The sequence below is a fragment of the Malurus melanocephalus genome, unplaced genomic scaffold (assembly GCF_030028575.1).
Source record: "Malurus melanocephalus ecotype Western Australia unplaced genomic scaffold, MMel_1.1 scaffold_125, whole genome shotgun sequence".
Lineage (NCBI taxonomy): Eukaryota > Metazoa > Chordata > Aves > Passeriformes > Maluridae > Malurus > Malurus melanocephalus.
Window position 1 is genome coordinate 1,756,584 of NW_026623357.1, and position 26,410 is coordinate 1,782,993.

General features: G+C 42.5%; 1 long non-coding RNA gene across 10 annotated transcripts in view; it reads right to left on the bottom strand.

Moving 5' to 3' along the window:
- Nucleotides 1-26,410, bottom strand: part of LOC130576046 (uncharacterized) — a 116,736-nt gene that overhangs the window by 68,989 nt on the left and 21,337 nt on the right. The window contains exon 4 of one of the 10 annotated variants that reach the window (XR_008965629.1): nt 22,425-22,493. The exons of the other annotated variants lie outside the window; for them this stretch is intronic. This is a non-coding gene — a long non-coding RNA (uncharacterized LOC130576046). The remainder of the gene's footprint in view (nt 1-22,424; nt 22,494-26,410) is intronic. 10 annotated transcript variants of the gene reach the window in all.

Sequence of the window (26,410 nt, forward strand, 5' to 3'; positions counted from 1 at the left end):
AATAAATGGATTAAGCAGCTGTGTAGGTGCTCRGGAGATGAATATAGGTTGATTTTTCACAAACTTAACCTATGCAGAGTGAGTCATAATTTGCACCTTGCGTCATTCAATAAATGGGTCTTTTAAAAGTCAGCCCACTGTGAATGGGCTGTGAGCTCTCCCAAAGCAAGAATCCTGCTCTGCTGCCCACAGGAGGATCAAAAAAAGCTCTTCTCCCTAGGTGACAGTGTGATGGCAATAATAGGGACCAAACAAACAACTCTGTGTTTGTGGGTTTGCCACACCGCTCTTAAAAGGTCAAAAGGTTTTGGCTGAAACAACTSTTTCTGCTTCATGAAAGATGAATTCTTAATAATCAATGTGTATTAATCTCATTGCTGCTCCTGCTGTGCCTTGCAACGCTGATTTTTCATTCAATTATGCCTCGCACCAACTTTTTAATTAATACCTATGTCAGGAAAACCTTGAAAGTTTTGATAAATAACATCTGCTTTTGTGCCTTTCAACCGTACACTTCTGTGAAAAGGAAATGTTTCTATTTTGTAGTGAGCCAGGAGAAAGAAAAKCAAGTAGAGAGGAGGTCTACATGTTCACAGGGACCTCAGCACTGAGCAGACAGAATAATCATCTTTTGTTGAATACGAACATAACGAAAAACAAATCCAACAATACCCTTTTGTTCTGAGCAAGAAAGGCAGGGCTTTAATAGTCTTTAAACGAGATAGAAAATTTCCATCCAAATGGAACCATGGAGTAGGTAGACACATTACAATGTTTTGGAGTTCAGTGATTACATTTAATACTGTGCCAGGCACTGATTAGTTGATGAAGGGCGTTCAAAACCAGAACAGAAACAAGGGAAGTGTGGCTCCAGTTTAGATCTGGGCCTCCCAAGCAGTTTGGTGTTCAGCTTTCTACTTTAATAACAGTGTCAAACAAAAAAAAAAAAAGGTTTGATTTGATTTATTTCCCTAAGGAAACTCAGTACAATTRTAAACACAGGCTGGCTGATACTCATTCCTAAACTTCAGCATTCAGGGTCAGATCCAAGAAAAGATCTGAGGTACCAACCTAAGCACAGAAGCACATCCTTTTGTTCAGTWCTTTCCCAGCTCACTACCTCACTGCCTGCACTCAGGGTACTGATACATGTAAATCCCATTAGTAGGCACTGAATTTTCCCAAATCACTATGAGGACACCCCTAATGAAGGCTTCTGAGCCACAGCCTCAGAGTTGGGTGCCCATGTCCCTTGTGGATCTTTGAGTGCATTGAACCCCCTGGCGAGCSCAATATGACCCATTGTCCTTAACACCACACAATCATGACCAATCCCCCTGGAGAACAGGAGCAGAAATCCCTTTTAACTTGGCTGTGGCCTCCTCTCCTGAGCCAGCCCAACCCAGGCCACGAGCACGTGATGCTCTGAAAAGTCACAGCACAACCTGAGCCCTGTGGATAAGGTGGATCAAGTCAACCTCAGCAAAGACTTCACCAGCTTTGGAGAGGATGAGCAAATTCATCTCCTGGGTTTATCAAATGGAGAATTATGCCCTAAATTTCGATCAGAGATCTTTGAAGGAAATAAAACTTTCACTTCACTTTCTGCCATCCATCTCAGTGTCTGAAGTCCTAGGTAAGACTCACTTAAGTCTCACAAAATATAAGGAAACTTAAGCTGAGATCTATGTTCTGTAGAAGACATGCCAGGTCTTTTCTTCTTCCTTCCTTGTCATCAACTATTCCTACCATCCAAGCGAAGGCTATCATCATTGTAATTTGAAACAAGTCCTCTTGCATTAATACCTATTTTGGACCAGACCTGCTCTTTGCTGCCTTAGTATAAATCTCTTGTCTTTTCATGGACTTTCTCCAACTCTACTCTGGTCTAAGCAAGATCAAAATTTATTTTGGTGATAATTTGCAGGGTTGTGCTAAAGGTCAGCATTGTGCAGGCCACACATCTTGGTGAAATCTCATCTATTCAAGGGGGAAAGGATTTATAGTTATGATTTAGTGTAACAGTAACATGATTTTTTAAAAAAAATTATAACTTGTAGATAATTTCGCAAGCTTCTCCTTGAAATTTAAAAACCCATCCATCAATTAACAATAATTAATCATCAAGCATGTTAAGTATTCAATAGAAGTGTGGATATGGCACTTGAGGACATGGTTTAGTGGTGAACAGAGTGACAGTGCTGGGTTGACAGTTGGATTTGATGATCTCAGAGGTCTTTTCCAACCTTAACAATTCCATGACTCTATATTATGTGTGCTAAGTTAGCTGCAGCTTTCCCTACAAGAAAGGAAAACAAAAAAGTCTGGGAAAAACTGTGTTGGAGTCTATTTAACACTTCAAATGAGTGCTTGTGTAAAGCTCCTCTCGGAATCCTCCATCACAGGCAACTTYCCTGACTGCCAGAAGGCCTGGGAGCTTTTCCCATCAATGTGAGAAGYGAGAGATTTGCACCTTAAGAAAAATTTCCAACTTATCCTTCAYGTATTATTTGTGCTCCAGGTGGTGGTAAGACATAAATCCTGGAAGCTCTCTCCACAATGGTCGAATGCCAAGAAATGGAGCAGTTTACTGGAACAGCAGCAGTTTCTGCTGTCTTTGCAATGCCAGTTTCAACTAGGAAGGTACAATATTTTATATTCTGAGAAGCTGAGCTAGACCATTTTGGCAAAAGAGTCTGTCTGCCTGYCGAGGGTGGGGTAGGTATTTACTATCTCTATAATGACTTCCTACTGCAAGTGGGTCAGGTAATTCAAATAACTCGCCAAAACTGCCCTTGGTGGAGTCTGGTGAAGTCTCGCCTGTAAGTAAATAGTCCCCGAGCTGCAGAGGGCACATCCTCTGTCATGTGATGTCTCAGCCGCTTCCTGGCACTGCCCCTCCAAAAAATCCTTTGCTTTATCTCCCTCCCATTGTAACAGTTTCACCGCTGAGCTGCTGCTGCTGCACTTTCTGCTGTCAGTRGCCTGTTGTGAACTGGAAAAATACCTGCTGAAAAGACTGGTCAGGTACTGAAGTGATACCAGAGGCTCCTCCTTTCTCTGCCTCTGTTGTGGGCAACTATCCAGTTTGTCAGTTTTGCTTATCCAGCTCCAAAACCAAAGGTTTCAGCATCTGGGCTGCACAAATAATCAGGTTTTAAACAATAACTGCAGCAGAAGATCAGTTTGTTGCCTGTGATGAGTGCAGTGCTTGGCTTTCCCTCACCTGAGCCTCAAACACATGGCTCTTGTTCATTCTGGTATCTGCAGTGGGGTCAAAGGCATTGTGTGTGTGTGTGTGATGGGAAATCCCAAACTCGGCAAGATCACAGAGGTGCTGCCTTGCAGGGTGGTTGAAAGTTAAAAGGGAAGTATGAAGTAGCTCAAATGGTAAGAAATAACTACCAGCTCCTGCATGGCTCCTGAGGCACTGTGGATGGAAAAGGATGCCCTGTCCACTGGCAAATCAGGGCYRGGAGTKGGACTCTGATGAACCTTGGGAGTCCCCAGGATATTGTATGATCCCATKAAATCTTCCTTTGTGCAAAGCAGCCTCACCTGAGAGCTTCTGGGGAAGGACACAGCCATTGAAAAGATCCTGCAAGCATTTCTTATGTGTTTGTTTGCCAAAACCAGAGTGGCATGGCTTGGTTCACCATCAACATTTTGGGCAATGCTGTTCATGTTGTACCAATTCGCTAAACCAAGTCAACAAAACAAAAAGATGTTCAAAGACTTGTGAGTTCTGGATTAGACTGATGYCTTCTGGGAAACATCTTCATGGATCTTGACAGTTTAGAATAGCTTTTTAAAATAAAAGTTTGGAAAATTAGCCAGTTATTTCACAGATGAACTGTGTTGTCATTAAAAGTTTTGCTTGTCTATCTTTCCAAACAAGCATGCTCCCGTAAAGAGCAAATGAATGTCAGTATTACCCTTAAATGCATTTGAAAATTAATACTGTGCCCATGTGTCACTTCAGAGTACTCTGTTTTGATCTTCTCAAGGTTATCCCTTTGTTTTGCCCCACAAAATGAACCACAGACACAGCAGGGAATGAGTCAGGACACAGAGAGAAGGAGCAATGGTTCCGGAGAGCATGGCCAGTGGGGGCACGGAGTGGAGCTAAGGATGCAGCTGAATGAACAGGGACTGGCACAAAGAGAGAACACTCTTCTGTTAAAATTTTATTTCAGGCTCCTCCACCTTCCAGCAAGGCAAAAGATTCTCTCAGGCTCTGCAACACCCGACCTGACAGACCCAAGTCTGCACTGGAAAGACGTGAGCCACGCAATGCACRCCCTGAGCGGGAAGGTGGCCCACAGGCCCCGGCACTTCTGAGCAGGGCTTTGAAAAGAGTTTCCAAGGGCTCTACACAAAAAGTCCTTTCAAAAGTGCTCCATAAAATACACCTGAAGAAAGCCCGTTAGCTCTGCTCTCTCTGTTTAGCTCAGGTGTTGTTTTTTCACACACAGAAACACATGTACAGACTTAGAGCTCYGTACAATGCCCCACTAAAGGCATCGAGTGCTGGTTATAACTCCATCCAAGATCAACAAGGTCTTTTTCCACAAGCAACCCTTTGTGTTTGGGAAGCCTTTGCCCTGAATTTTACTGTCTCCAAGTCAACCAACAGGTGCTCTGCAGACAAACGTGAGCTATTTAAGTGCAACCTGCATAACAACTTCCCAGGCTGGCAGGGAACCTTAAATAGTAGTTAGGGACTGGAATGGGTAAGTTTTATGCAGACAAACAGAAACACTCCCAACAGGAAAAGAAGGGAGGGGGAGAAGGAGGAAAGGAAAATGATATCTTTCTTGGTTTCCATTTAGTTTTCTCTTTCATATGCTGGCATAATAACCCTCAAAGAAGAGAGCGAGGCTCCCAAAACCAGACACCCTGACAATATGACATTATACAGTGGTTGCTCTTAAAACTTTCCAGTTTTGTTTTGGACAACAACATAATGTGCTGATTGTATGTGGGATATTTTCTCCACTTTTACAGGGCACAGATAGCCTRCACTGCTAATACTGAAAGTGTGTTATTTCAGGCAATTTGACTTATTTTTTTTCCCTGCAGAAAGCACTTTGGGTTAGGAAAAAGAAAAAGTGAAAAAGTTCTCTCAGTTAGATGCCAGATGTGTCATTTAGCATTATAATGCCACACCAGAATTTATAAGCCATACAACTCCTCATTGGTGTTCCATTCCCAGATCAGATTTTTTTTAAGTCTGTTTCTGGGATCAGTGCATTGTAAGACATAAAATGTGATGTTTATCAAACAAAAGTCAGGCCCATTTGAGATGCTATACAATTACYTAAGGGTCAAATACATCCCTGCCTAAGTGTTAAGTTTCCAGGCAGTGAGGGAATTGTATTATTTAGGAGATGGTGGCATTCCTGTAAGTGCCATCATTGCTGCTACTGGGATATTTGAGTCTGCAAAAAACAAACTCTCACCTCTTCTCTGCCCTCTTCTTCCCCTACACAACTACTGGCACYGTGCCTTTTTGTATTTAATCATAACTATTGATATTTGTGAGGCATGGGCAGGAGAGACACAGAAGAGAGATGTTCCTGGGCACTGCTGGTTGTGAAACAAGAGAGGCACAGGGGGCAAGTCGAACCCCTAAAAAGCACCTATGGTATTAAAAGAACAAAAAATAGATTTATTTTTGTTGTGTAATTTTAACACAGGTTATACTGGGCCTGATAACAGAAAAACATAGAATCAGCCATTCCACCTGCCAAAAACAAAATCCACAAAGCACCCTGGATACAGCTGGAGGACAGACACCACCTTCCCACGGGCATTGGGACATTTACAGGGATGTTCAGATCTCTGCATGGGAACTGGCTCTGCTCAYCCCAAAAGAAGGCATCTCTTGTGCACAAATGGCTGGAATTTGATGGCACAGGGAGGGCAGATGAGATCATTTCACCTGGCCTGGCCTGCCAGACAGACTCAGCTCAGCTGGTGCAGTTTTGTTCTTTGAAGACTTGCTCAGTATCAGTTGTGCAACACTTTATCAGCGTGGGCTGCTTCCGTAGATACGGTCGTGACCCCTAAGAGTGGAAAAACTTGTTTTGTTGTAGAGGAGGGATTTTCCTGAATGAGGTTAAATAATATTTATTGAACTAAAGACTGCAGTTTTTGGAGCTGCTCTGGATTGACTTGAGCATGGGTGAGATATTTCATCTTTTCTTTCAYCTGCTACAATGCAGAAAATCACTGTCTGCTCATTTTTGTATTCCTTCAACCTTCAGACCAGAAACTCAGAACTGGCTTTCTGGATCCCTTGATCCTTCAGACAGAGAAATCTGACAATTCCTCAAACCACAGGAAACTTAAAAATAGCACTTGTTCCAGCACAGCCACACATTGTTGTTCTTGAAATCTGGGTTAGAAAATACTTACAGAGTCTCTGAAAGAGAGAGGCCTGAAGCAGAACGTCTCTATTACTGCATTCCTTTATTTAAACAATTAACCCTGTGAATAGAAGAGCTACTGAGACTGGATTTGCTGTTGTTTTTGTGCCTTAAGACTAATTCCTACATGGATTCCCCAGTGTCTAGTAAGTGTTTTACCTCTGCTGCAAAAGAGGAGGAGAGGGGGAGGCACTAAAAAAGGGAGACACAAAGCCGGCCTGTGCACTGTATTCAACTTTTTGTTTTCATTAAACATCCACCACTTTATTTTCAAGACCTTTACCCTTAATTTGAAGAACAGGTTGAACAGTTACCGGAGGAGAAATCCAGGCATTTCTTTATGCTCTCTGCCCTGCAAGTTTATCATCTAGGGAAGCAGGTGCTGGTGACAGTTGTGCAAGAACCCACTGGAGTGTTCTACAAAGAACTTTTTAGAATTTCTTTTAGGAAAGGAGGACAGAGATCTCACCCAGCACTAATCAATAGCTTCTACTGAATGCAGCAATTTTGTATTTATTTACCCTTCACCCTCACACTTCAGGGGMCAACCATGCTGTTTCCCCTGGAGGAGAAGACTCTCAGACTAATCTAAATTGATTAACAGCTCCAGACTTGAACTCAGGTGGACGTGACTCCAGAGTGCTCCTCCCTGTTGAACATGCCCACTGAAGGGATTTATTAGCCCACACAGCAACTGCAGCTGCCTCCTTCCTCCCTGCTGGAGCACACCTGGATTGAGGGATCTCTCTGGCCAGCACAAAACCACTCCCTGTTGGTACAGTCTAACAAAACAATGGAAGTAGAGCAATAGTTGTGTCACCTTAATCCAGTGCAGGGACCTACAMTTACTGAATATGCATCTGCCTTTTTTAAACAGCCCCTCAGTATCTTCTCTTGCCCCTTTTTACACACCAGTTGCAATATTTGGATAACTTCCACTGCATTTTCAATTACAATCTGCTTGTGAAAAGCCTACAGTGTCTTGTTCATAATCCTTTTTAAATGCAGACTTCAACCAGGCCTGYAAGTGTCCAGACAGAATTGACCCAGAGTTAAGAGGCTGTGATCTGCAAATGAAGTTTCTTTTCCACTGTAGGTGGATCAGTATGTGTTTGGGAATRAAACTGCTATCTTTTGGGAATGTTCCCAGTTAACTCCATGCTAACCATATTTGATTTGCTTGGTTCTGCTTCAGGAACTGAAAGTAGCTTGGCTCCAACACTAAATAACTGAGCAGGAAATAGCAGAAGGTTTACCATATACAGGCTGGCCAGGGGTGGAGCGACAGATTGAACTAAAAATACAGCAAAGATTGGTTTGGGGAGATTCAGATTGGTTCCAATTTAATTAGGAGATATACAAGCTCCCAGTGCTGGTGATTAAGTTATCTTCATTGAAAACACATTGACATATTCAAATGTCACTGTGCTTCAAAAAGGGAAGTGTTGAGACATAAAAGCTTAATGCCCTAAAATGAGGATCTGGTCAAAAAATGCTTTCTGCACTTTGTCAGCCWGTCCCCAGGCCCTGCAGCAGGCAGGGTGCTTCCTCTGCCCCATCCCACACACAAGTAAGGGTTAGAGGAAACCTTCAGCTGCATCAGAAAATTCAGTAATAGTGCTAACATTCTAAGTTTAATTATGGGTGGGGATGGGGTTGATCTTGAAACTGAGGGGAAGATAGGAATAGCCTCAACATTCAGATGGAAAGGGGCAAACAAAATACAGTGCTGCAAATTCAGTATAAATATACAATATAATATGAATAGAAATCTTGAGGAAATCTCGGCAAGGTAGTAGTTGCAAAGTCCAAAGACCTTAGCAGCAGAGACTTTAGTACCAAAATAACCTTATAATCAATGTTTAAAATCCTTTGAACTACTGTCCAATTTGTTAATTAACTTGTTAATAAAATGAAATAAAAGARTTTATGCCCTTATTTACCCCTGATATACACTAAGGTAGCATCAGTGCAATTAGTGAATCAAGACAAAACCAGCAGAAATGAAACCCAGTTCCAGACTTGGGTAACAAACTCTAGGTTTGTCCCTGTATTATTCATTCAACACTAAATATTTTACTGTCTCCCAATCACATTCTGGACAAATGAATCCTATTCCAGATCTTAGCTGSACTGCAAAAATAAAACCTCGAAGCTCATTTATTGATACTGTGAAATTCCAAACAAGTAATTTTATTGCTAYGAAGGAAAATATAACAGCTGGAAAAATAAACTTTAAGCTGTCATTGAGAGTTCGGCTACAGAAACAAAAAAAGTGAAATGTTTGAAACAAACAGAAAGAGCCCTTCCTGAGGAATGCTGAGAATGGGGTGAGCCCCAGTTGCTCTGATTCCTGGCAGATCCATGTGGCTGTTSGGTTTGATGGATGAAGAGATAGAAAATCAGGTGGGAAAGTGCCCCTCAAAAGTAAATCTGCATTGTATTTGATCCAGTAAGGAGGAAAACTGTGGGAAAAAAATATTGTTGGCAGAGAACGAGGCAGGAARGCTGCCACACTGTTCTGCTGTACTACAGAGGAAAACAGGAGCCCAGATGTTGACACAGGGTCTCCCTAGCCTGGAGAAAGAAAAGGCAAAGAATACCTAYCCAAGGAAGTTACTCCTGCCATTATCAGTCTTCCCAGTTCTATTTAAAGAAAGCAAAAGGGCCAAGAGAAGAAGCTGTTTTGCAGCTCTGCACAAACACCGGCAGATAAGGGTGGTACCAGGTGTCAGCTTGCCCTGCAAAGTCACCGAAATGTCAAGGATTGTTTTTCCTCTACTCCCTTTCTCTTTCCTCCGACTGGGAACTGCCAATGTTTATTTAAAAGATATCCCTTGTATTTGGCAAGAATGCCAGCGGGGCAGACGTTAATGGAKTATTATTCGGAGCTGGCAGGCTGCCAAGGTGATAAGGATAGCCTGCCTGCCCCAAGGCCCAGAGCCGTGCCATTAACAGGGGAGGCAGGAACGCGATCGCCCGGCCAGATGCTCTGCTCTGCTGAGTGCAGCAGGCTTTAAAAGCTGCCTCCAACTTATATTTGATCTGRCCTATAAAAATAATTAAATAAGTAGAGAGGCAGACACGGGCTATCGAGGGGCACTAATCCATCTGCAAGACCCCGGTCTGGTGCTTCTCCCTGGCAGCAGCGTGGAGAATTTGCTCAAAGCACCGTGAAGTCCCTGCCAGTGTTTCTGTTCACTCCTGTGCCCTTGAACTARATCTCAACCTGGGAGCCCTGAACTCGCCTGCTAAAAGCGGCACAAGTGAGAGACCTCATTGTGCTGCTGCAGTTCAGCGGTGGAATGACAACAAAAGCAGACCTGGTTTGAGCTCTGCTCGGCAGAGGAGGAGCCTGGCTTCGAGCAGCGCAGCGATCCCACAGTAACACTAATGCCAGTACCCCCTGAGAAGCCAAGCCCGAAGGAATGTGATATTTTGTGTCTTGAGATATATTTAGATGAACATTGTTTACTATTAATCTTCTTCGCAAAGCCCTTTCTTTCCCAACGGACGAAAAAAAGCCCGGGATCGCTCCACCCCTGTTATCATGTGTTTTTTGGAAGMCAACCTTTGCCGTGGCCCATCAGACAGCACAGACTATAATTAAGGTGCTTATAATACAATTTAGTAAAAGCAGGAGCTGGGGTACAGTAGCATTTACTGCTGTGATTGAAAGTCTTAAAGGTTATGTGGAACTGACCAAGTAGTAATTTTATCTGTTTGGACCTGGCAAAAAAAAGAAACTTCGTGCTCATTTGAGAAGYTGGTTGCCACTAATGAAGTCAGAGCAAATAGAGTTGTGCTTTCCTTCTTCTCATGAATGCAAACAACAAAGTATTACCCCAGACAGGTGTTCCCTCCAAAAAGAAAGCGTACATAAAGATTTAGCCACCTTTTTTTTCCTCTGGGTTTCCTTTTTGCTTGCTTTAACCAGGTCAAAACAAAGCCCCAGGGTCACATACTGTTACCTCAGGAAGGCCCACCTTTGCTGGTGACCTCTCCTGGCTCTCATGTGGCCCATATTAAAGTCAGGTTCAGAACATGGTAACACCCTCATGTCAAGCTGTAAGTMATTTCATTCTGAGAGTGATGGCTTATACTTCCAGAGGAAATTCGGTGTTGACATAAAAATACATTTCTTTACTTCTGACAATTTGTTGTGCTTTTGCACAGCTGTTCCTGAGGTTTCTAAACAGGACTATTCTTTGAAACAGGATTCCAGCAGCAGCACAAAATTCAAACATCGGGAGCCTTCCTCAGTGTCAAGACCACCACAAGGAAACTCAAGTACACAAGTCCAGAAAGAACTAATCCAACAGCAAAAGTAGGGTCTGGAAGCTGGTTTGACTTTTCTATTCTTTCCTTACTCTGATAGTAAGGCAGAGATTCAGCTCCTGCCCTGAAACTTTACTGAGTTGACAGCAGTGAAAGTTATTGAATTCTTGGATGTTGCTTTGTATTAGCATCAATTCCTGTGGTGCTTATTTAACGTGGAGGTTGTTTGATATCGAAGCGCCTTGGACTCACAGCCATGAATTACTGGAGCTTAAGAAAGGCAAGTCACCCATGGATGCAGTGAAAGGCAAGTCACCCATGGATGCAGTGAAAGGTAAGTCACCCATGGATGCAGTGAAGTTAAAATCACCCATGGATGTAGTGCACAGAGCCTCCAGGTTGTGATGGCACAGGCAAACCAGTCTGAAGAATAAAAAGGAGCGCTTCTGCAAAGCAGGATACACAACTCGAGCCTGTAAACACCATTTATTATTGTTTCTTTATCTTTCACTAGGAAACAAAGATTGTGTTTCTCAGCAGCAGTTTTACCACGGCAAATAGCAATCTGATTCCATGGCATGACAGCTTATTCCTAGCACTAGGAGTGGGTGCACCAAGGCAGGACAGATGGAGGCTGTGCCACAATCAACATTCACTGGGGTGTCTGTCCTCACCCACTCATCTGCCTGCTCRTTCCTCTCCGACTGCTCTGGGACTGCTCTGACCCCACCCGTGAGCTGTTTCTTCCCCGCTGCCTTCTTAGTTGTTTTTCAAGAGCTTTCTTGCTGCCCACATGTGTCCCCTCCTCCTCTTGAACGCTGTATTTTCTACAGAAGCAACAGATTGCTGTGCTGCTGTCCTTTTGATCTAATGAGAGAAACTCCTACAACAATGCTGTGCATGTGCCTCTTTCCTCATTATTTACCAAGGGCTCTTAGATACACACATCTCCCCCTGGCTCCTACTTTTTCCGTGGGTCCTGCCTTTACTGCCCCTGCTCTCTCATAATTTCTGCTGCTTCTCCCCGTGCAGCTTTCCCTGTCCTCCCTTGTCTCCTGCTGCTACTGTTCTCCAAAAGAAAACCTTTCACACACAGCGAGGGCAGCAACGATCTGAGTCTCACTTCACAGATGCTTACTAAGTTCTTAATCACCGTGTGTTTGTCCACGGCTGGAGTACAACACAGCGTTTCTGATTTCAGACACAAAAGCCTGGCTCTCAGTCAGGCRGGCTGGACTCCAGGGTCACTGCTAAAACCACCAGCACTGGTCCATTTTCTCAGCTCTCCCAGCTCTGATGAGCTTTTTTGTGGTTGAGCTTTATTTTACAGGGGTATCAGGTTTCTTTCTCATTTTTGCTCATGGTAATTTTATATCTGAATCATGGATCCCAAGATGGATTTTTAAACTGGCAATGATCATTGTACTGATACTGTTCTAAGATCTCAAAAACCTATAATCTCACACAAATAAATGTTGCCTTTAAAATCATCTGGGGAAGAAAAGAAATGGTACTCATGTCATTACAGGCAGTGTAGTTCTTACAAACCTGTGTGTTGGTGGTAAGAGAACCCAGCTCCAAAACGTGCTCCCCAAATAGTTTTCTAAAACCCTTGGAGCACCAGCTAACAAACCCATGTTTCTGTGCTCTGGTTAATCTCAGAAGAAAACAGCACTGCTTAGCACAAAGCCAAACTCTCACTGACTGAATGAAATACAAAAGTGCATTTTCTTAGCAACTGGAGTTGTATCTATCAAAGGGAACTTACTACAAAGGACAATTCTTTGTATCTCATTCCCTTCAAAGATATAACAAACCTCAGGATTATCAGTTTCTTTTCARACAATTTTCCTTTACACATCTCACCACCTTTCTAAGCACTTTATTGCATTGCTTGTATTTCTCTGTAAATTCCACCTGCCTCCCRAAATCTCCTCTCTGTCCCTGCCATGGCACTGGTGAGCTCCTCCTGCCACTGGTACTGACTGGTACAASGTGCTGCAGCTCCCAGGGCTGCAGTTTGAACCCCATAAAACAGCTCCTTCCCTTCTGGAGCCTTGAAGGATGGTGGAGGTCACTTAGAGACCAGCCAGCAGCTGCTGCTGATGTGGGGGAGGAGGTTGCCCAGACGGAGGATCCTGCCTTTAAGGGAGCACCACACACGGGATTCTTATCCCAGGATAAAGTTTTTCCATCACTGCCAAATCTCTCTGCGGATGTGGACACACTCCACACGCCTGTGCATGGACACACCAGAGCTCTGTTCAAACTCCAGGTTGTTTCTTTGTTGTCTCTTTGGCCAGAGCAAGGCAGGACTGTGAACGTCCCTTCTGGAAGCCCAACCATGCCCTGAAACTGCTCCCGTGCTCTCCAGTAAAGTGGAAATTAAAAAGAGCACAGCTCCTGCAGCTCACTTAGGTCAAATACAAGGTTTCATTTGCCCGTTTGCCTCATTTTGCTGTCATCCTGAGGGGAAAAATAGGGGGTGGGAAGGCACCAGGAGAGAAAAGCATCATAAATCATTCACTGTATTAGCAGGAGGCTGGGTCGGCAAGCCTTGCTCATTTAGCTACCTTAAATTTCATCCAACCTRCTTATCCCCCAGCTGCAGGAATAACAGACCACTTGAAAGGTAATATTTTTGCTATTAGTGAAGAAAGGAAAAAATGTGATCTTTGCTGTAGCATGGGAATAATTTTTCCAGAGCTACACAGAATGAGCCTGAGTGAATACTGCTATTTTTGGCAATAGCCCTCCTGTTTAGCTCACATCAATAATTTTAATGCTTTATTTGTGGTTTGGGCTGTAAGAAATGGTGAAAGCCTGTGGAGAAAAAGAAAAAAGAAAAGTGTCAAAATTAGCTAAATAATTTTGAGTTCATGACATTCATAAAAATRCATGAATGTTTTCAGAATTCTTAGAGTCCATACACGCTCATAAAGCTGAGCTATGAAAGCATTTTATTTTACATATGCAAACATCACTGAATTACTCTTTATGAGGTTTTAATTGGACCTCTAAGGTTTCGGTGGTTACAATGACAGACTGTCAAACACATTCTTAGATTCCTGCATCTTGCAATGTCAGGAACATAGAGAATCTCATGTTTTGTCCCAGTAGCATTTTTCGCAGTATATTTCACTTTTTATATCACAGCAGCACTGAGCCAGAGGCTCTGGTGTTTGAGGTGTTGCCTAAACAAAGAACTAAACCAGACTTTCAAGGTCTCAAGGSTCTTTACATTTGATTTGGAGATATTTCACTCCAAGAACTACAGCTGATGTTGCATCATATTCCTCACACTCCCACAGCAGTTTTGACCCCTCTGTAGGTGGTCAGAGACCCCARTGCTCCCTCTGAGCATCACTTTTCCTCCTTCTGCTTACTTTTTCTGTTCCAAAATCTGCTTTGGGAAAGAGAGCGGTACTACTGGACTGGATGTGGGAAAAGATGTACCATAGGTGGGAATATGTCCAGCTAAAATATCTGTTGTCTCCCAAAGCTCCCTGCAGACTGGTCACTGGGTTGAAATCACTTGATTTCGGAAAAAAAATTCTTAACTTGCCCCTGAAAAGCGTTCCCTTCCTCTGTTACAGCACTTATCTGAAAATTTGTCAAAAATACACAAAAATTTATGCAGTTGACCACCCTTACAAAAACCACATTAAAGCACGAACCAGCCCACCCAAATATTCACAGTGTTTTAAACACAAGAGGAATCACACCCTAGTTAGTCATATTCCTCAGACTGCTGMAGTTGGGCACGTGCTTCATTCCTCAGGTGGATAAATCAAGGAAAGATATTAGCTGGGACAAATTTTGTCTCCAACAAAATCAAGAAATTAAGATACCACTGGCATTCGTGAAAAAATACAGAATTTCTCATGTTTTTACAGGCAAAGAGCTACACAGAAACATCCATTCAGGCTCASCAGATCTAGTTTAGGACTGTTGCTAAGTGAGTAACTTGGGCTAGAGGAGGGATAATAATTTTTACTACTGCATAGCAACTCTGTTTTCTTCTAAAAATTACATGCTGTGCAAATTCTGCAGCCAACATCAAATTCAAAATGATCACACTAACAGAAGAAAGAGTAAAAGTGCAAGAAGGGAAACTCTGTTGCCTTCCCCCAATCAACAAATGCCCTTTAATGAAGTCAGGCTGAGACTTATGCACAGAGAATTAAGTGACCAGTAAATTTTATTTTATTTTTTTTTCCATTGGAAGCTAATAGGGTAGCAAGGCCATCTGCATGGTGTTTACACCATGTCCTGGCTGCAATTAGAAGCTGCAAATTTGCTCATTAGTGGACTGGTTTAAACACAACTGCGTTGGCTGAAACACAGTCGTGCCAGGTTCAAGAGCAGCTGTTGTGGAGTGTGTTATTTTAGTTAAGACCATTCCTGAAAGCTGGATATAAAGGTTCAAGGCCCTCTGGAGAAAAGGGASTAGAAATCAGCTTTCCTATGGCCTGAGTAAGAATTCCATTAATTAGATGAGAGTTTTTTAATTCTATTTATTCTGAATCTAATTATAAGTATTTGACAAAACAGCAATACATTGAAAACAAAGAAAATACTATGGATATCAGAATAAATTAAAGATAAAACTAACTGGGAACAGTAATAAGTGCATTTCCTAGGAGAATTATCATTCTGAAAAATGGTAATGAATGCACAGCCACCCTGATGCATTGAATGAATAGAAGTTACGAATTTTCACAATATCTTGCCAAGATGATGGGTTATCTTTCATTGCACCCCAATATGCTCAAATTGTGTCGTCCATCCTCAGCCCAAGAACCTCCTCCCTTTTCACTCATCTTTTAAAAACCAGAATTAGTGTTTTAAAGTACTGTAGCTTTGCTGCATAACCTCCTACCTCAAGCCACTGCCCGAGGCAGAGCTGCTGTGAATCATTACATAGAAAAATATCCCCCTGCATAAAGCAGTGAAAGTGCATTAAAAGAATATCAGGATCTCCAGACCTGGCACAGAGAATCCCTGCAGTACGAGTTGATGAGAATGAGCAGATTTCCAACAGAATAAAGCTTGAATAACASTGGTTGAAAGGCACTAAATGGGAATCAGCCCCACACTGATTAGGGCTGTAAGGGAACATGTGGCCTCAATCATGACAATGCTGRGTTTGAGAACAAAAGCTGCTTCCCCGTTTCCTGGGGACACTTCTTGAATTACATATTCCTTTACACAGGAGACTGCTGGGCCACGATAYACAGATAACCACCAGCCCAGGCACAAGGCTTCCTTCTGCTCTACACCCCTGTAATTGTCTTAAGCAGGGTTTACAAATAAAAGCACTACTCCTCAGCCCCTCATTTCAGTATATTCCACCTGTCACGATATRTCCCAGGGACCACAACCCAAACATGGCCTTTGACTGCAGTTCAAACAACACATGGCCCAGGGTTTCCAAGTCATTATTTGATAATACTGGAAGGTATTGCAGTGTGTGGTCCATCAAAAGCATCTGAGTTGCTCACTCACCCCACAGAGAAGGAAGGTTTCCCATGCTGGTATATTTTAGCTGTAATTTGAAAAGGATGATTTTTAGAGCTGCTTACAATTTAAACCTTCCAACACTGAGCAAGTTTTGGACTATAATGCCAACCTTCATTAGGGAGGGAAATATGAGAAAAAAATCCATTAAAATTTAGAACATTTTAGACAACTATTTGTTTCATTTCACATTCAGAAGGCTCCAGCATCCTTGTACACACATTACTACATGAAGTAAATGTATCATAGGGAACTCTAATTTATACAGTCACAGGATGGTTTGGGTTGGATGKGACCTTAAAGATCATCTCATTCCAACCCCTGCTATGTGYAGGGACACCTTCCACTAGACCAGGYTGCTCAGAGTCCCATCCAACCTGGCCTTCTGGCTCAGCAGGGGAGCTCAGTTTTATAGAGTTGAAATCATCCTGATGTCTCCTTACAAATCAGAAAAGTGTATTTCAGCCCAATGTGCAAAAGCATCATGTGAATGTCCTTCCCCCCTTGCAGCCTTAAGAGCTTTTGAACCAAGTAGAGGATTTCAAAGACTATTAACAGTGCCAAAGAGATTTGTAAGATGTGAAACTTCTATSAACTGAGTGAAAATAGATATGTGGGTAGGCAAGAAAAAGGTGATTAGTGCTTCCAGCAAGGGAAAGGTTGCAAAATGGGCTTGTCCTTAATGAGACATCATCAGCTATTTTCCTTGCTGGAAATAAGAAATATGATGCTTTTCCCAGTGGTGAGCTATTTARTTACAGTTTTGACCTTATATTCACTAAAAAAATCCAACACAGAATACCAGAGTCAATGTATTTTACTTCTTCTTTGGATTAAACTCCTTGTTTGGAAAACACGGTAACAAGAGAACTTTCTGYTTAAAATAGTTAAAACGTGATGGCTGATCTGGAGGTGAAAGAAATGGGCAAAGAGAAGACAAGAGCAGCATTTTAATTAAAAAAAAAAAAAAAGTTAACAAAAAGGAGCACCTGCTAACTTTGATCAGATTTCCTCCACTCCCCCCAGCCTGCAAATATAAACAGATGGGGTGCCTCAGGTAAAAGATATCTGGCAGCATGGAAAGATCTCTTCCCAYTGGTAATGAGGAGATGGATCATATTATCTCAGTAAAGTAAATATTATTTTAAGCCAAAATCTCAGCTATGTTTCATGGGTTTTTTCCCTTCCATTTCTGAACAGATCCCACTGGGTTCAAGGTRAAATCATTTGGCATGGTAATAGGATTGATCTGTAGAAAATTAGGGACTGAAAAMCCCCACCCAAACCAACAGCGAACAACCAAATGCTGCCGCTGTCACACTTTTCATCTGGGTCACTGCTGCAGCCTCAAACTTGTCATTTGTACTGGGCACCGAGCTCCTGGTGCAATGAATTCCTTGTAGAGAATTGTAAAGACAAGGAATGTTCAGGAGGCCAAGTGGGGAGTTCACCTTGTCGCCTGTGTGGGAGCCCAGGAGCTGCACAAAGCCGTCATTCAGAGCACAGGAGCGCTGTCATTGACACAAAACACTTTCCAAAACATTCTTAACTGCAGTTTTGGTGGAAGGTGTGACACAGCTTCAAATATTTGTTTCTTTGTTTCCATGGGAACAACAGCAYAGTGGTTTAATAATAAAACAACATCGATCCTCTGAGTTTGAGAAAGTTCCTTGATTTTTGTTTTGAGTTAAAGATTTACTTTTCTATGGGTTTCCCCTTTCCCCAACAACCAACGAGTTAAACTGATTTCTYTTTTATTTRTTAAACTGTGGTTTAAYGCCCTTTCAGTACTTTGGGGGGAAATCCAAAACATGAAAGACAAGTCTTCCAAAATTTGCATTGTCCTGCTGCATAAACCAAGCTCTGCACTCAACACATTCTAAGAAATTCACATTTTGTAGACTTGGAAAATTTCATATCAGATCTTTAATATTCACAATCTTCAATTACCCTCTCTGAATTATGGAGTCTTGACAAAACATCATGGAAAGTGCAGAGTCCAGAAGTTGGGGCATAAAATGTTGTCAGCACTTGAGCTTCTAACCCAGTTGTGAAAAGAARGGAGGAGTTTTAAAGGTGGTTATTCACACAGCTTTATTTTAAAATTATGTTTTAATATAGTCCATCTCTCTGGTCCATAGGAAGAGGAAAACTTTTCCAGAGGGTGTGTCAGAGAACAAATTTACTTGGAAAGCTTCAGCAAAAGGCAGCTCAGAGGCATCTGCTCTACMCAGAGAAGCTGAGACAGCAGCCTCTCATGTTAGTCACCAACATCCATRTTTGAAGTTGGGCTATGGATACATTCCCCATGGATTGTGTGTAAATTTACTGTACCTCAAAGTCATTGTAAAAAACTGGAATTTAAATAAATGGTTTTGAGACTGAAGAAATATATTCCTAAAGTGACAGCAATGTGTGTTCAGACCTTATTCCGAAACCTGATGAACATATTTGAATAGGTACAACYCAGACTAAAATATCTGATGCTTTTGGAGAACCAGCTGCATCAAAATACACAAAAGATGTTCTTGCCCCTCAGTGGGATGTGGATGCTTAGGTACATTTCCTTCTCCTAAGCATGAGTATCACTAATGTTACTCAAAAACCCATGGAAATTGTGGCCTAGGAAGGTGCTGTGCCCAAAGTGCCTCTTCTATGATAAACTATGGAAGAGTGTGAGGAGAATCTCAGCACCAGTAAATACTAACCGTGCCACTGGAAAATAAATAGAGACTGACAAATTATTGTTGACGTAATCCCCGTGAGAGTGTCTAGACTAAGGGAGTCAAAGCTCCAGTCCGTAGGCAGGAGCTGGCTCCCTGGAGCCTTTCCACCAGCCTGCAGCTCCTTGTGCAATACCCACTGCAATTCAGCCCACAGGCACCTGCTTGGCGGCGTCCGAGAAGGCCACAGGGTGCAGACAGGGAGCCGGGGAATGAATCCTGCTCCCCACCACAGCTGTCTTGTCTTTCACTTCTGCTCCTCCAGCCCCAGCCCAGGAATCCCCCAAATATCTACCATCTCTTCATMTCTGCATCAAACACAGCAGAGATGGATTCTCTCAGTCTCACTTTGTGTTCACAGGTCTGAAAGGGGTTACTCTTCCACAAGCAGTGCCTCCCTTTTGTCTCCTGCCAAGGGAAAAGAGAGGCAAGATGCAAAGGAAAGATTTTTTTTTCAAGTGGAGATGAAGCAGAGGGTACTGGAATAATCCCAAGCAGGAGCCAGAAATTACTAACATGGAGGGGAAAGCCCAGAAAAACCAGGAACTGGTGGAAAAGCTGGGACAGAGATTCCTTGAGGAAGCAACCYCTGAATAATGAAAAGTAAAAAAGACACATAAATGTTTCACTAAGGCATTTTCTTCTTTAGGTAAAGAAGAGATCTTTTCTCTTTTTTAACTTCAAATGAAATCTGTAAGATTCAAAAATAAATAAATCTCTCAGCAGTGTGAAAGGAGTGCAAAATGTGTCTCTTCACTTGTCACCCACAGACTTGAACTGAAATAGTCATTTGGCCCTTGCCAAGGTGTGCAGCCGCTTCAGCAGTGCTGTAAATCAAAAGGTCCCCACAGTCTCCACACAAGCAAGAGTCTGAAGGTCACTAAGCATGATGCAACCATCAGGCATGAAATATCTCTAACCAGACCTGGTACTTTATCATCAACACTGGGGGGAAAAACATCTATGATGTACCTGTGCTCCTTCACATCTGTCAGGATGGGGTGAGGAACAGCAAGGAGAAAACAACAGATTGGTTCAGAGTAGTCAGGTAGACAGTACAGCACAGCCACCCTGCTTAACATAACAAAAACAGCTTTCCCAAGGAGGGTGGAAATGATAAYTTCCCTGAGATTTGGCAGATGAAACAGATGTGGGCAGTTTTGACATTTCGCTAACATTTAGATCTCTCATCAGGCAGGTGACTTCATTCTCTCTGTCAAATAAACAATCCAGYGCTTGCTCACCATGAGGAGACTCTTGTAGTTATCTCCAAGTCATCGCATCACCGACATCAAAGAGTAAGAACRGCCCCTTTCCAGTGAGGAAAACATCCCAGTACCTGCAGGAACTCAAGGCCTTTTGTGAGAGGTGACACAAGATGAAAATCAGCACRAGATGAAAATCACGTGGCTTCACAGGGCCTCCATGGGCAGCTGTGCACACCCCACTGTGGGATGAACGGTCCTGCTGTTTTCCTGGCAGTTTGATTAAATTACAGCTGCTTGGAGACACTTAAGTGAATTATCAAAATGAGCAGAGCAACCAAAACTATCACACACAATAAATCATTGGTTGTCCTTCAGAAGAAGAGGCTCTGCAACTACTTTGAGCCTTGGGAGAAAAGTGCTCAATTACTTGAGAATCCAAATAAATCCTGTTTCCTTGGGGAACTTCCATCTTGCTCTTGGCCTGTCTGTCAGAACAGTCTCTATTTCAGCCCTTTCACTGGACTTTTGGCTGAAGCTCACCATTTTTGTGCTGTTTTCCCAACACTGGAGAAGCAGCTGCTTTCCCAAGGCCTGAGAAAACTCATCTGACACGTCATGCTCAGGGCAGAGCAGGCAGAGAACCCTCCTGACTCTGGGACGTTGCAACCCCTCCAGACAAACAGATTCAATCTGCTGTATCCCTGCCAGCCAAACCATGCTTTTATTTTTTTTAGTTGCTTCTACCATCTCTATATTAACCAATGACTAAGACCAAAAAGAAAAATACAGAGAAAGGAAGAAAAAAAAATACAAAAAAAAAACCCAACCAAAACTCTGTCAAATAACCAAAAAAAACATTCCCTGTGTCATAAGTATTAGTTAATGAGTCTGATTACTGGAAGGCATCTAAAGCCCTGATTAACTAGGGAAAAAAAAAAACCCACAAAAAGAAAAGAAAACAAAAACCCCAACAAGAATATGTAAATTAACTACTTTCCATACTTTATTGAGGGCAATAATCTTTCTGCAGAGGAAACCCTCGTGCCAGTTAGTGTCTTCCCATTACATCYACCAAGGGCATCTCCCCTGGCCCCAGGAAGGGTCAATCACAGTCTGAGCCACAGCCAGAAGACAGTGAGACAAGCCAAGATAAATGTGCTTTTTCTTTTTTTTTAAATAATGTCACTCAAAAAGGAAACTCAGACCTTTTGAGCCATTCTCCTGTTTACCTACATCTCAAGTAGCTCCAAAAATGTCTTAAATTCTCCCAGTTCCAAGGAGATGTGATGAGGATCTAGCGTTTTGCTTTGAGATCTCTAGAGGAAAGGCAACATTCAAGAGCCAAATACTACAGGTTTCCAGTGGTCTCCAATATCCTGAAAATATGTTATTTTTAGTATGCGGCTGGCAGAGAAAGGAAGTGTTAAATCTTGGACCAGTATCAAATCTGACTGAAAATTAGCAGCTAGGAACATCCTCTTTGATTATTTATTCCACTTTCCATATCTGAATAGTCCCAGAGGGGCAGCAACAATGACAATCACTAGGAAAACACCTGCTGATGGCAGGTTAGCACAGAGCATTTGCCTGGCTCTCCCCACAAAAACATCCTGGAGTTTGTTTCCTCATTTTTGATGAGCAGATTCCTGGTGCGAGCGSGATGGTCTGTCAGGAAAGGGCCCCTCATGCTTTGCTGCAACTCGTAACAGAGCAGGAGACAAGAAAAAAAACCACGGAAAATCCACTTCCAGGTGCCTTTAGGAATTTGTCAGAGGTCCTTATGGCACTGAGATGAGTTGCTTGTAACCATCACAGCTCAAGAAGTGCATTACAATTTGTCAGGGTTGGTAGAGGCTCCAAGGCTCTCCTCTCACTGTCTGCTAGTAGATTTCTAAATTAAGAAACGTGACCTGCTGCAGCTTTAACAGCATTTTGATCTCGATTACATTTGGCATGGTGCTGGGCCAGCCTTCTTTAAATCACTGGAKTTTCTACAGGCACCAGTCAGCGTAAAATTGGAATTCACGCCACTCGCCCACGGGGTGGACACGGGCCCAGGGAGGGATGGTGGGGCAGGACACGGCTCTAGCATCRTGTTTCTCATTTATTCAACACTAAATCAAAATTGAGATGTCACCACCATGCTCGCAGTGCTCCAGGTTTGCCCACGCTGTCWGAGAGTGGCTGAGTCAATGGCTGGGAGTTCCAGGGCACCATCCTCAACAACCAGTGAACCTCCTGAAGCACTGGGTGGTCTCACTCACCTGTTTCCTGCTTGCTGTGTCCAAATCCCTCGTGTCCACAGTGCCACACGGATCTGTCTCTGTCACACTCTCTGCATGTTAAGACAGCAGGTCTGTGAGACATCCTTGTGGATCAGTAGGAATACATGGTGTATGTGCAGCCAGCAGAGGCACAGGYACTCCCAAGGTGCAGAACACACTAGGATATCCTAAATAAAAGCTGCTTTCTTAGTAGCAATCAGTGCAAACCTATTGGGAACCTCCTCCCTGAACCAGCCAGGCTTATCACTACTGTCAACCCATCCCTAGCAGCAAAGGTTTGGGTCTTTATTCCAATTTTGGCTGCCTTGTTGTAGCAGAGATGAAGACTTAGCTCCAACACACAGAAACACAAAGCAGCTTTCAAACCCTGCTCCTCATCCCCAGGTCCCCATGACCCCAGGAACTCTCAAAAGGCACAAGGGCAGGGCATTTCCAAGTGCAGGACAGCACAAGCAGCTGCCACACTTGCTCTGCACCAGAGGAAGGGCACAAACAGCTCTGAAATCAAGGGGAAGCCTGCAGTGCTGCCAGCTAATAAGGTCAATACAAAMGACATGAGCTCCTTCAGGTCAGAAGGAATGACAAGCGGGACATGCCACAGAAGGATGCATGGAGAATTCACAGATGGACAGGCAATCTCAATTAAACTATCCTCCCCTCYCATTCTCCTCTGAATTACTGCTCTAAAACCCCTTAATTATCTAAACTCAATTAGTCTTCGAATATTTGAAGCTTCCTGTTCAGACTAATTTTTCTCTCTTTCCTCATTTGGAGTGCTTGACTTGCATTAAAGAACACTTAGTGCCTGTGGTAAGGAGAACTCTACAAAGGCGGGTCAGGACTTTGGGGTATTCACAATCTCCCCTCTATTCTTCCTGTGCCTGAGAAGATCATGCACTTAGTCCTCCAGATGAAATTTCAGCATTTCTAACATGCTTTTTCATGCCTTTTTTTTAAATATCTTAAGCCAAACATTTCCATTGTTAATAGCAACTGTCATCCATTGCAGCTATTTTCACTCCTAAAGATTTCCGTGTGTATTTTCCWCAGTTATTTGCAAAGCACTAATTTTCTATTATTGTTATTATTATTCCTGGGAAACAGAAAAACCATGGTGTTAATTCCAAGAGAAAAAGAATGTGGGTGGCAAAGCAGATAGTAAGGGAAGACAATAGAAGGAAGCAGTTAAAGAGTTCCCTTTTGTTTCAGTGATGCAGCTTCTCCATGTAGACTGAACCTGTATATTTTTATTCAAAGGGCAGCAATAAAATCACTGAATTTGGAGTCTCCTACTGTTTTAGCTTCTGCAGTGGTGGAGACGAAAAATGATTAAGTTTTTTATTAGACCCTGTAAGAAACCTTGGTCTTAAGGTTTTGTGTTCTTCCTGAAGTGTGAGTATCCCATTTTCCCTCCAAAACCTGTATGAATATAGGGCCATTTCAGGTGGGGAAGCCCAAAGGGTCCCAACTAATAAAAACCTCCAAGACTGCCTAAAATTTTTTAATGAACCTTTAAGTTTCCCTACCTTGATTAAATCAGATTTTTAGATGCACCTCTGCAAAACATGTACTGAGTTGAAAATTTCCTATTTTCACTTAGCTTAAATCTATCTAAAAAAGCTTAAACTGACCTTAAAATGGTCCCAGGTTGAAATAAATGAAAATATCTCACTTAAAGCAGGTCACTGATGCCTCATGCAGGCAAACACTCACGGATAGAAAACTGAAACACAGACATTAAGCACATTGCTCAAGATTAAGYAAGAAATCTCAGGGCAAGCCAGAACTGAACCCAGTCTGAGTCCTGACTCAGCACTGTAACCACAGAGCTGTGTCCATGAGGCACCGACTGCCCSTGCTTTGGATGTTGTGTGRGATCAGATGGAAACTGCTCTGCTGKGAGCTCCACTGGAGAGCCAGACACCTCTGACTAAGGGGCAGCAGCAGGATCACACCTTTCCTGTTGCAGAGGAAACTTCTYCCTCCAGAATCGTTCAGGCCCAGAATTGGCTGGAAAACAAGAATTATGTTTTGCAAACATTTTTSATGTTTTGTAATTAGTTTTATTCTTGCGTTGGTCTAATAGAAAAGTAGATATTTTTCTCATCAAAACAGAGACACAAACCTTTTTCTTCCCTATACCTTAGAAGTGCTCATAGAGAGAATATCACCCATCCCCTGTACTCTCAAATCTTCAAATCCTACAATCTCTTTCCTCCACAAGTTTTACCTCTGATTGAAGAAGGTTTCCAACAGACCAGTTCCTTTGAAACTTACATTTTTTGCTAAAGTTCTGTTATTACCAAGTCATTCTTTCCCAGCAAGTGACATTTTCTTTAGGCATAAAATGCAGGAGGAAGAGGCCAGAGATCATGTTAGTCCTGGGTCTCAAGATGCAGATTGTAATGCAAAGAATCATTTTGTGCAGTCAATAGTTGAAAATGTCCTTGCTATTGTGGAATGGYCCATTTGTGTTTTCAAGCCACGTTTTGGGTTTGGGTTTTTGTTGGGTTTGGTTTAGTTTTTTTTTGTTTCTCTTTATAGTTGTTGGTACATAGGGAAATGATCAAGTTTTGAATTTGTTTTTAGGTTTCAACCTAAAATACACTCTCCATGTGAACCAAGGGGTAACTCCACTTTCAGGTGAACATCAATTCATTGTTGTGTCTCTTTTACAGAGTTTGGAAGAATGTTCCCACCTTCCAGCCACCCAGCTGRGCTGCAGCAGCTATTGCTGAAAATGCCAGCTTGTCATTTTATCAGAGAAATTTCTGCAGTGTCAAATCCRTATCAACTCCAAGTCTGGCCCTACAGGTATGAAAAACACTTCAGCTAAAATACTGTCATTTATGCAAATTTATCTAAACCTGTGAATAGTGAATATTTCAGCACCCAGCAGAGATAAGAAAATTTTTGACTTGGGAAAGAGCCTCCTTTCACCAATAAAACATTGTGGAAAAGACTCAAGTAAATCTAAAACTACATAAACTGAAGTTATTGTAACAGCTTGTAAAGACAGATGAGAGTCATTACATTATTTATGCACATGAGGGTACTGGGATAGACAGGATTAGATGATTTACCCAAGATCAAACAATGAGTCAGTGACACAGTTTTCTGCTGTCCAGTGAAAACACAGATGTACAGTAAGCTGAAAAGAATTCATTTATTCCCCATATCCAAAAAGGATAAAGAAGAGAGCATTCCCTCTAGCCCAGCTAGTGGTTCCAATAAGTGTTGATAGAACTGAATTTGGCAAGCAGGAAATTAGCTGCACTAGTCACACATGCRAAGCATTTGCTGAAAACTAAAATCTTCAATTACTCAATTATCAACAGTTTTCACTTGCCCAAGCCACAGACCTATCAAAGTTGTTCCTTGCTGCTTTCTTGAGGAATTAGAAAGATACAACCCATCCAGTGTCCAAGGCATAGCATAACCCACCAGGACATTGTGCAATGCCAGAGTCTTGCCTCATGTCTGAGTTCAAATTGCCCAAACTGCATTATCAGGTTTCAGTCAACACCAATGTGGATGGTGGGGTTTTTGACTTGTTCATGGCTCAGATTTTAGCAGCCTGATAGGATCAACACTGGAAGAAGGAACAATTCAGCTRAGGGCTTGTCAGCCCTCAGAAAGCCCTGAAGTGGGCCGTATCCTGCCATAAATATTTGCACAAAAATCCTGCTGACCTCAGTGGTGGTTCTGGGTACAAATGATGGCAGGATGTGGTCACAGTGATCCTTCTAATAATAGGTTTTCCATCGAGATCAATGGACATTGGGCCTCATTTCATTGCCAAAGCTTGGTTCGGGGCTCTAAAGAGAGACATTGTTTTCCTGCAGCAGGGAGCACACAATTGCCAAATTTACTTCTGGCAAAGGCAGAGATTTATTTTTAATGCTGAACAACACCAAAACCATCTGACACTAATTAAGAGAGTGTCTTCCTTCTGTAAATCCCCC